The sequence below is a fragment of the Balaenoptera musculus genome, chromosome 11 (assembly GCF_009873245.2).
Source record: "Balaenoptera musculus isolate JJ_BM4_2016_0621 chromosome 11, mBalMus1.pri.v3, whole genome shotgun sequence".
In the NCBI taxonomy this organism is placed as follows: Eukaryota; Metazoa; Chordata; class Mammalia; order Artiodactyla; family Balaenopteridae; genus Balaenoptera; species Balaenoptera musculus.
The window spans coordinates 30,607,751-30,620,039 of NC_045795.1; the positions used below are offsets into that span (position 1 = coordinate 30,607,751).

The 12,289-nt window shown below is 38.1% G+C and overlaps 1 protein-coding gene across 1 annotated transcript in view; it reads left to right on the forward strand.

The window, feature by feature from the left end:
* Positions 1-12,289, forward strand: part of SUPT3H (SPT3 homolog, SAGA and STAGA complex component) — a 423,773-nt gene that overhangs the window by 155,118 nt on the left and 256,366 nt on the right.

A 12,289-nucleotide genomic window follows, 5' to 3' on the forward strand; every position in this document is an offset into this window, starting at 1 on the left:
ACTTCTTAGCATAAATTGTGGAAGTCTCAGAAAGCAATACTTTCTTGAGGAACCCAGGTAAACAATGCTCTAATCACAAACTAAGACCAAAAGATATTGTTAACAGCATGATCAGGGATACGGTTTCACATGATTTGAGAAGGGAGCTTTAATTGCCAGTGTCAGAATCAAGACCTGAATCAGGCTATTGCCATGTTTCATCAAAAGTTCAGTAAATATTTCTCTCAGTGTTTTCATCATCTTCTAAATTTTCCTTATTCCAGGCAGAAAGGAAAAAAATCAGCCAAAATCACCAGTCTCTTCCTTCCTAGGGTTTTAAATTATATGCCAAAATCCTTAAAGTAATAAATGTTGAGTCTAACCAAAAGATGCAGATGATTAAGACTTGAGAAATATAAAGCAGCTAATTTAGCACTTGAGCAAAGGTAGAAAAGATTAGTAAAACAGAATTCATCAAGCCACCCCCCACTCCCCACCCCCCACTTTTGTTGGTCACACTAACAAAACTTACCCTTAAGAAGTTTCTTAACATGACCGCTTCCCAGTCACTCAGAGTTATGGATTCTAGCAGCTTTACAGGAAAGGCAAATGCTTAGTTATCACTTAGCAAGCCCGTTGAGAGCAATGGGGCCAGATGTAAAGGTCCAAGGGAAATTCCAAGAGAGCATCAGACTTTGATATACCTGAAATACACACTTTTTGTTGTCATCACTTCTTTCCCTCTTCCTTCTAGCCATAGCATTAGTTTAAATGTGGAAGGAAAATAATGACTTTGGCTAGGCTTCAGAGTGCCTATAATTTCTATTCATTCAAAGCATTTAACCCATTTGGGGAATCCTGCCCAGGAGCAGTCTTAGGCGACAGGGTTTTATCGTCTCAGAGATCCTAATATACTCCTGACAGTTCAAATTTAAGGCTATTTTTTTTTTTAACCATTTGGTTACCCTATTGGGTAAATAACCTAGGAGTGGAATGGCTTGGTCATATAGCATGTGTTCAGCTATATAAAAAAATCTGCCAACGTAGTTTCCAGAGGGGTCGTGCAATTTGACTTCCCCACCAGCAGTGCATGAGAGTTCTTGTTACTTCACATCCTTGCCAACGCTTGGTATTGTGTCTTTTAAATTTTAGCCATTCTAGTGGGTATGTAGTGGTATGTAAGTGTGGTTTTCATTTGCATTTCCCTAATGACTAATGATGATGTGCATTGTTTCATGTGCTTATTAGCCATTTGAATATCTTTTTTTGTGAAGTGTCTATTCAAATCCTTTGCTCAGTTTTTATTGGTTTTCTTTTTATTTGTGTGTGTGTGTTTGGGGAGGTGGTCTTTTTTATTATTGAGTTGCGAGATTTCTTTATATATTCCAGATACAAGTGTTTTATCATGTATCTGTTTTACAGCTATTTCCCCCCAGTATCAGACTTTCTTCTCCTTCTGACATTCTAATTTTATGTATGTTAGACCATTTAATATTATCCCACTGCTCTTGGATCCTCTGTTCTCTTTCTTTCGGGTTTTTTTTCCCTTTGTATTCCAGCTTGAATAATTTCTGTTCACCTTTTCAAGTTTACTGATTCTTCCCTTAGCTGTGTCCTTACTGCTGATGAGCCCATCTAAGGAATTAATCTGTGATATTCTATTTTTTATTTTTTAGCTCTTCCATTTGACATTTTTTGTAGGTTCCATCTCTCTGCTGCAATTCCCCATCTGTTCATGCATGTTGTGCCTTTTTCCACTAGACCTTTAATATATTGCTGATAGTTATTTTAAATTTCCTATATAGTATTTCCCACATCTGGATCATCTCTGATCCTGGATTTGTTGTCTGCTTTATCTTTTGACAATTGGTTGCTGTTTAATTGCTTTTATTGTGTATTTCATAACTGTGATTGAATGCTGTATGTTGCTTGTAGAAGAACAGTATGTATTTTGCTAAATAGTATTTACTCCTGGAAATGAGCACACCTCTTCTACTGTTAAGCATGGGTGATTGAGTCAACCAGCAGTTGAGCAGAGTTTGGATTTTTTTTGTTGCTGCAGTCACCTTTAGGGCACCAGACTTCGATTTTCTCCAGTGGGAGCTGATGTTACCTTGTGCTTATTGTGGGGTCTGTGGTGCTGGTGGGTTTTTCTTTCAGCACAGAGATGCCTGCATCACAGAGAGGGCATCTCTCTCTGTGCTCTTGCTTTTCTCCTGGCAGTACAATGCTGTTTCTTGTTACTGGATGTGGGGCTTGTGGTGAGGACAGGATGGAAGTTTCTCAGTTCTTCTTGTGCAGCCTTAATCTTCAGTGGCCCTGTGCACATGGGCCTTGGGATTGTGGCCTTCTCTGTGTACTGGTTCATCCTCCTGTGGAAGCAAACTTTGCCTTGTATCTGTGGGGTCTTGGGCTTTAGCAGACTTACACCAAATCTGGGCAAGAGGGTTTTCTGCTTCTCCCCTAGTAGCATAAGCTTTTGTTTAGTATAAGATAATGTTCTGAGGAGGTGGATGGGGTTTTATATATGTGCCACTGAGGCCCATGCTCACCCTTTAAAATTCATTAAAATTTTACCTGTTTTCTTCTTACCCACTTTTATAGGGGCCACCTCTTTCTCCATTGCTCCATCAGTGGTGAGATAGTTTGTGTATCCAGTCTCTCCTGAGAGGCTTTTGTTACTCTGGAATTTCTGTACTTGGTGCCTTGTAACCCCAGCTCTCTGATGGGCTCAAGAAAAGTTATGATTTTATAGGTTATCTGGAGTTTTCTCATTCTTCAGTTTGGAGCAACATTCTCTTGTGGTTTTCTACATCCTAAAGCAGAAGCAGAACTCCAAAATAATTTTTATATATTGGGATGAGTTTTTATGATAAAATATGAGTCTGTAAAGGAATAATCTGTTTATGGCACGCTGTTTTGTGGCACATTCCTCAAACTGTCTGGCACACATGTTCTTCTCCTCTGACATTGGGGGAACTTTTGTGGAAAGTTTGAGAAGCACTGAATCTTAGGCCAAGCAAACAAAGGCAGAAAAATTCACCTTAAAGCATTGGTGCGTCATCAGTGACGTAGACACTTGTAGGTTGGCCACTCATTTCCAAACCCCTTCCATGTCTACCTCTATAGAGAGATGCCTGGAAAAGGTAAATGTGGTTGATTCTTGTTATTGGCAAAAGGTAGGTTCTGTAAAGTTGCCAGGAATCCTGAACCATTGCTCCTATGGGAACTATGTGCGCGTGCGCACACCACCCCCCCCCCGCCCCCGCTCACACAGACTGTAAATCCTAAAAACAACTCATCTTAGTAGAGTCTAATTTCTTTATTTTATAAAAGAGAAAACGAGGCTCAGAGTGTTAACTCACTCACTGAGGCCTCCCCACTGACAGGTCCCAGACTTGAGATTCAAACCCCATCCAGCTGATCCTGGAGTAGGAGCTTCTTGCAGTACATTCCTCTGCCTCCTCCGTCCCCATCCTCTGGTCACCTCTGTATGAGAGCTGAAAAGAGAAGGCACACTGTCACCTTGTTAGACCTCAGCTGGGATTTCGTATATCAGCAACTCAGATTTTTCTGCACATGTCCGTGAATGATTGTGGAAACACTGCAAGTATTGATTTGGGGATTATAAACAGATTTTAGTGAGTAGATGAATTTGCAAATATGGAATCCGTGAAATAGGATTAATTGTATCTTTTCCAATCACCCTAATAGTTAGAGGTGGGTAAGCTGATGAGTAGTAAGTAAAAGACTGCTGTAGGGCTTTTGCTTTTTTTGATAACGGTTGCAGAGTGACTGGTACTGCATCACCCTTTTCCTTCTGAGATGACTGTTGATACAAGTTGCAGAGTGTGGCAGTAGTCCTCTGACATCTAGGGGACAAGCATGAGGATGAAGAGCAGAGTTGTAAGGTGGAAAGATCATGATCCTTGGTTGTATCTGGTGAGCAGCTAACGCCATTCTCACAATGGAGAGATTTCACTGGTGTCTGTGCTCTTAGAAACTTCTCTTATAGAAAAGTATCGCCCTGAATAGGAGTCAGGTCTCCCGAGGTGAGTGGAGTCAACCCAAAACTTAGAATGTGGCTATGAACTAGTGTTCCTTATTCTGTGGCCCAAGAGTCATGTTTATAACCAGGCCCAGGTAAAGCTTCCTTCTAAACACCATCATTTATCAGTTAAACAGGGTAATGTTTCAGAGGCAGGAAAATTTGTGGACTGCTTAAAAGATTTTGTAGAAGGAGTTTCTTATCAAGACCTAGAGTAGAATCTTTGGATATCTAGATTTTTCCTTGTATAACAAAAGCATTGTATCTCCTACAAAGTACACCTCCTTTGCTTCTATGAGTAGTCTTACTGTGTTCTTTTTTTTTTTCCTTTGTACTTACTTTAATTTCTTATTGTACTCTTCTCATTTAAACATACAAATTTTACAGAATTTTTTTTTTGTTTCAATTCAGTATTCATTTCAAGCAGTTAGGAAACTCACCATAATTCACTTACATGTAAAAAATGTTTTTACCAGCTAAAACAATATTTTTAGTTTCAGATTTTGCTATGCTTGCAGAATCTGTGTGTTGTGCTCATTCATTTTTATGGAAAATCTTTATATCTCTAGACTGTAGACATAGTACTTATATTTTTGGTCATCTAATTTTAGACTAATTTTCAAGAAAACATTTGGTCATGCATTTAAAATGTTTTCTCTTCTACTGCAAAGCCCTACTCTTGTGCTACTCCTCCAAATACTTGCAATAGATCTTTTTGTAAAGGCCCTTTTAACATTCCAGAAAGTTTTAACTGCCTTGTTTGGAGACCTACCTCATACTAACAATTTTTCAAAATAAACAATTAGTGAGTTTGTATCTTAATTGAGAAGAACATAAATGACTTACATCTCTGCCTGCCAAATGGCTGTTTAAGAGAAACACATTGGTATCTTCGTTAATGATCTTGGTTTTAACCATTTGAGAAGTACATGCCATGCTTTATAATAGCCGTTATGGTCCCTACATTTCAAATGATATTTTCAAGTTCTATTTCATTTCTCTGATGACTAGACCATAAAGGACCCAAATTTCTTTTGTTATTTATAACCTATAACTAATTTGGGGGATGTTGGGACCATCTTGTTGTTACTTTTGTGTTTTTAAATTGTGGCTTCTGTTTCTACTTCAGGAAACAGGCTTAGACTAATAATTGTTTTTGAAAAATTCCTGACATTACTGAACTGAGCTGAAATGTATTAATATTTCAATCTTACATTTCTGAAACCAACAGAAAATAAAATAGTTCAAGAGCAAGACCCACCAACCAACAAAACATGTAATAGGGAGAAGCTAACTAAATATGGATCTCAGTGTTAATAGCTAAACAAAGAAAATTATTAAAATACTTTAATTTAAAGATCATAAATTTATGAAAGAGTTGTGTAGAAACTAAAAATTTGTAATCTATTTAAACTAACATGGAATTGCTGACTGTTCAGAAACAGTGAAGTTGAATTGTGGGTTATGGGAGAATCTGCATGGTTCTAGCTAGTCTCCGTGACAACTGTCTCTGAAGAAAGGTTGATGTTTAGGTATTGAGTGAGGCTGTAGATGACAGTAGATCCAATGTTGGTAACTGCCTATCAGTAGATCCTTTCCCTGGGATGCCAATTTTGATCTGCACCTCAGATAATCTGAAAGGTCTCACTGACTGTGAACTTTTAGATGCCCCGCTGGCAGCCAGTTAAGTATTTGGGTTGTGATCTCATGAGAAGTAATCTGAGCAGGTACATTCAAACATGCCCAATAATCTTTCACCAGAAGGAAAGGTGGCTTTACCAAATTCAGTATTGCCATGCATCATAGGAAAATGGGCCTGTTGCATTGCCAAAAAGCTTGAGCAAATCTGGCATACTGTCGTATTTGATGGCAAACTGACCATGAATTGTAGAGGCTTGGCCACCTGCAAAGATGACTGGAGAACTGGATAGCTTGGCCATGCCCTTCAGTGGGAGTGGGAGGGTAGGGATGTGAGGCAGGACTTCAACACAGTTGCATAGATTTTTTGACGTACTCCATTATGGTTTGTGGAATGCAGCAATGAGATGGATACTCAGTCAAATCGAGAGCCATATTCGTTACCACTTGGATTTGAAGCCCTTTGCTGTCTGTTATTTCTTTGATATTGCAACCACTTTCCCCAGTGAGAGACCCCCAGTGCCTAGCAGGGACCATGTGCCTCAGGGTGCCTGGTAGTGGTGGGGTGTGTGTTGTTGTTTTCCCACTGTCTACATATTCTGGGTGCCAGGAGCTCTACCATGTGTTTCTATCACGGTATGCCTTCTGGCTTTGCCCCTTCATAGCATAAAATAGATGAGTCAATACAGTGGGAAATAGGACTATTTCTGGAAGCCATTCCTATATGCTGACAACTGGCAATAACCATACAAGGACTGTTAACCACTAAATATATCACACTAACCCCAAACAAAAGGTATCCCCATTTCATCCTTCCCTTAGCTGGATTCTAAAACTGCCCGTGACCACTTCAAAGTCACCTAGCAAGAGGAAACTGTGATGGATGGAAGTTAGTATGGAAAGAGCTTTCTTAACTGACTGTAGTGAAAATACTTTATTTTAGTTGATTTTTTAAATAAAATCATATGACCATGTATCTTAGATCTCACCAGGCCCAGGGAAAGAGTTGATAGAAACGAGGAGACCTGAAGCTTAATTTTGTTAACTTCATGGTAAATCTACTCATGTATGTTTGTTAAGTGTGTGTGTAAGATAAACTTGAAAATTATTACGGGATCAAGAAGACACAATGCAGATAGACAAAACAATATGAGTTTATTAATATGGTATTGTGAAGTAGTAAGAGCTTTTTTTCACTATTTACACATATATATGTATAGTTTGCTGAATAAGCTATGTTAAGACCTCTGACTTGATTTTTTAATTTAAATCAAGTATTTATTTTAGGTCTAGTCTTTACTCAGCCTTATGTTGGGGTTCTGTGGGATTACAAATGTAATTCTTGTCTTTAGGGAGTTTATAAGTCCTATTGGACTAATATACTCATGTGGAATAATTTAAGAGTAATTTACAACATTATGATAATTATACCTAATAACTGTGTGTGTTGTTTATGAGACTCATGTTATCCTCACAACTCTCTGAGCTACCCTGAGAAGAGAAAGTTGTATTATAGCTGCAGAAACAGAATCAACAAGTAAATCTTGGAGCTAGGATCAGGATCCATATTATTTGCCTCTTTGTCTTTTTTTCTTAATTAAAAAAAAATCTTTTCCCTTTTTTTGTAAATAATGAAACACATCTTATAGTAAGTACTCTGTTTCATAAAGTATAATTGTACTGTGTTCTTTCCTAGGGCTGCTGGCAACAAAGTATCACAAACTGGGTGGTTTAAAAGAAGATACATTTATTGTGTCATAGTTCTGGAGGCTAGAAGTCTTAAATCAAGGTGTCAGTAGGCTTGGTTTTTTTCTGAAAGCTCTGAGGGAGAATCTGTCCCATGCTTCTCTTCTGGATTCTGGTGATTCTAGCTGGCGACCGTTGGGACTGGTAGGTTTTAGATGAATCACATCATCTCTGCCTCCATCTTCACATGGTGTTCTCTCCATGTCTCTGTGTCTTCACGTGGTCATTGTTTTATTAGGACAATAGTCATATTGGATTTGGGGCCCACCCTACTGCAGTATGACCTCATCTTCACTAATAACATGGATAATGACCCTATTTCCAAATAAGGTCACATTACACGGTACAGGGGATTAGGACTTCAGCTTATCTTTGCACAATGCAATATACCTGGACAGATTATTTTTGTTTGAAAAATCTCATTTCCCTGTTTGAAATTCTGTCGATAGAAAATTAAAACAATTCTGAATTTGGCCACAGAAGCCACATTACTTTAAGTGAACCCTTAACCTCTTGCTGTACAGGGATAAAACCCTGTTGTGTCTGACTTACAGTGTGCCTTTGAGAATCAAGTGAGATGATACTTTAAAAGTGATACTTGGGCTTCCCTGGTGGCGCAGTGGTTGAGAATCTGCCTGCCAATGCAGGGGACACGGGTTCGAGCCCTGGTCTGGGAAGATCCCACATGCCGCGGAGCAACTGGGCCCGTGAGCCACAGCTACTGAGCCTGCGCGTCTGGAGCCTGTGCTCTGCAACAAGAGAGGCCGCGATAGTGAGAGGCCCGCGCACCGTGATGAAGAGTGGCCCCCACTTGCCACAACTGGAGAAAGCCCTCGCACAGAAATGAAGACCCAACACAGCTAAAATAAATAAATAAATAAATTTAAAAAAAAAAAAAAAAAAAAAGAATAGCTGATAAAAAAAAAAAAAAAAAAAAGTGATACTACTTGAGGGCTTCCCTGGTGGCGCAGTGGTTAAGAATCCACCTGCCAATGCAGGAGACACAGGTTCCAGCCCTGGTCCGGAAAGATCCCACATGCCGTGGAGCAGCTAAGCCCGTGTGCCACATCTACTGAGCCTGCGCTCTAGAGCCCGCGAGCCACAACTACTGAGCCTGCGTGCCACAACTACTGAAGCCTGCGGGCCTAGAGTCTGTGCTTCGCAACCAGAGAAGCCACCACAGTGAGAAACCGGCACCACAACGAAGAGTAGCCCCAGCTCGCCACAACTAGAGAAAGCCCGTGCGCAGCAATAAACATCCAACACAGCCAAAAATAAATAAATAAATAAATTTATTTTTAAAAAATGATACTACTTGATTTTTCCAAGGAAATATTAAGCACCTTTTATTTTATTGAGGCTTTAGCTTTAAACATTGATCCGTAGTTAGCAAAAAGCTAATTTCTACATAAAGCCCTTTTCAAAGTGTTCCTTGTAGGTTAGGATTAGAATTATTAATGAGGAACATTGGGGTGCATGTATCTTTTTGAATTAGTTTTCATCTTTTCTGGATGTATGCCTAGGAGTGGGATTGCTGGATAATATGGTAGTTCTATTTTTAGTTTTTTAAGGAACCTCCATACTCTTCTCCATAGTGGCTGCACCAATTTACATTCCCACCAACAGTGCAAGAGGGTTCCCTTTTCTCCACACCCTCTCCAGCATTTATTGTTTGTAGACTTTTTAATGATGGCCATTCTTACTGGTGTGAAGTGATACCTCATTGTGGTCTTGATTTGCATTTCTCTAATAATTAGTGATGCTGAGCATCTTTTCATGTGCCTTTTGGCCATCTGTGTGTCTCCTTTGGAAAAATATCTATTTAGGTCTTTTGCCACTATTTATAATAGCCAAGACATGGAAACAATGGAAGTCCAACAACAGACAATTGGTTTAAGAAGTTGTGAGATACACACACACACACACACACAATGGACTGTTATTCAGCCATAAAAAAGAATGAAATATTGCCATTTGCAGGAACATGGATGGACTTAGAAAATATCATACTAAGTAAGAAAATATCATACTAAGTAAGTCAGACAGAGAAATACAAATGTTATAGTTCTTACAGGTGGAATCTAAAAAATAATACAAATGAATTTACATACAAAACAGAAATAGTCTCACAGATATAGAAAACACACTTATTGTTACCAAAGGGGAAGGGAGGGGGGAGAGCTAAATTAGGAGTATGGGATTAACAAACTACTATACATAAAATAGATAAGCAACAAGGATTTACTGTATAGCACAGGGAAATATATTCAACATCTTATAATTACCTATAATGGAAAATAATCTGAAAATAAATATATTTATAACTGAATCGCTTTGCTGTACACCTGAGACTAAGTCAACTATACTTCAATTTTAAAAGGAAGACTTACTAATGAAGAAAGTTTTAGTGGTATTATGACTTGACAGTTTTTGAAAGAATTTTGCATGACAGTTGTGGAACCACTTTAGATACATAAATGTGTACACTGTATAAAGTAATCAAAAAAGTATGTTTGGAGGATTCCTTATTAAATAATCCATTTTATTTTATTTGATAAAGAAGAATGCAGAGGTTAGAAAATTAATGTAGATCAGAGTTTTGGAAAAGTGACTGTGTTAGGGCTTGAAATTATAAAATAATTATATTAAATAGTTCTCAAAAGTTATAATTTTAGATATCTAAGTTGTAGAATGCTGGTCTTGACCTAGAACAGTGATTCTCATCCTTGGCTAAATATTAGATTCACCTAAAAAGCTTTTTAAAAATATCGATGCCTGGGCTCTACCCAGACCAACTGAATCAGAACATCCTGGGGGTGGAGTTCTGGTATTGGTATGTTTTTCAGATCTTTAGGTGATTCTAATGTGCAGCCAGGTTTGAGAATGACTAATCTGGAATGAGGGAATTTCACTTATAATACATTATAAGTAAAATGTTAAATTGTATATTTATTTTTGGAAACTGATTTTAATTACTGCATTTTAAAATAATATGACATTTTAAAATATAAAAATTGACATTACTTTTTCTGAGTCATATGTTGTTAAGCCTTTTAAATTATTACGACATGACTAAAACTCCTTTCTGAAAACAATGTTATATATAAACAAAATAGAATTGAATAATAATCCTTTGAAGGTGAAAGAAGGAAAAATGAAGGTTTCATCATTGTTTATAGCAGAAAAAATTTTTTACTTTTGCCAGCTAATTTCATTTTCATTGAAAATTATTAGAAGTGGAATTCCATTTACTTATTAGTGTTCTCTGATGAAATCAGCAGAGATCAAGGATATATGGTGATGGCTGTTAAATTCTTTGCACTTGTATCTTGATTTTAACATATTTTTCAGAATCCTGTGTTCTTTTTTCACTAGTACTGTAGAAATTATGGTATTAAAAAGTCACAGAGGGGCGTTCCCTGGCAGTCCAGTGGTTAGGACTCGGTGCTTTCACTGCCGTGGGCCAGGGTTCAGTCCCTGACATCTTGCAAGCTGTGTGGAACGGTCAAAACAAAGTCACAGAATTACTCATTACATTTTTTAATCAAAAAAATTACAAATTTTTCTTTCAAGTTAGTTATTCCAAAAATCTTTCTGATCAAAAGTCAAAAAATTCATTGATCTAATATATATAGTAGAGAAGTCCTAGATACTTTTTTATGATATGTATTTTTTTTTTCCTCACACTTGTTTATAATCCTGTCATGGAATTGGAGCAGTAAAAAAAAAAAAATTGGCTTCTTGTCATGCTCATAAAATTGTTAATATTTTATTTGGATTGATGAATGGATACTGCAAAGCTGCATTGATTTAAACATTTTTAAAAGCAGACATCCCAGAAACTTTTTTTTTTTTTAATAAATTTATTTATTTTATTTACTTTATTTTTGGCTGCGTTGGGTCTTCGTTGCTGCACGCGGGCTTTCTCTAGTTGTGGTGAGCGGGGGCTGCTGTTTGTTGTGCTGTGCGGGCTTCTCATTGCAGTGGCTTCTCTTGTTGTGGAGCACAGGCTCTAGCCACGCAGGCTCAGTAGTTGTGGCTCGCGGGCTTCAGTAGTTGTGGCTCACGGGCTCTAGAGCGCAGGCTCAGTAGTTGTGGCATACGGGCTTAGTTGCTCCGTGGCATTGTGGGATCTTCCCGGACCAGGGCTCGAACCCGTGTCCCCTGCATTGGCAGGCGGATTCCTAACCACTGCACCGCCAGGGAAGCCCCCAGAAACTTTTTGAAATCAATCTTTATCACGTGAGTAGCAGAACAGAAAAGGGAAAAGAAAGGGAGATAGCGTTTTGAAATGTGTGTCAGTCATTGAACCTGTGCCTTTAAATGTAATAAAGGTTGTCCAGAGAAGTGTTTGCATTGAGCCTTTTGACCATTCTTGAACTCAGGAAGGATGCAACAGTTTTGTTAGTTAAAAAACACTATACAAATGTTGAGGATGTCTGCATGACATTAGGGGATTGAAATCATTTTGTCATCCTGTGATAAGAACAAGACCAGGTGGCTCTATTCTGTGGCTTAGGATGTGGGTTTCTTTGGCTGTGCTAGTCTCAGACACTGAGGGAAACAAGTTACATATGCAAAAGGAGCTGTTTTTTTATGGTCCATGTAGCTTGGTAATATAATTATTGGCTATGGGATCTGTTTTATTGACCATTTCGTGACAAGCTATGTTCTATTTTGCTCTTTTGGCTACAGTGTAGATAGGTCATGCTGAGGAATTACGAATATATTGTTTAAGATAGAAGAACTGAGTTTGGCTTTATTCTTACTGTATTTGAAAGTCAGATGAATTATTTGCTGTAATGTATATTTTGAAAATGAAAATTGCCCAGTTGAGGGTAGAATGGCCTCTGATGTTTAAGGCAACTTTTTTTGAAG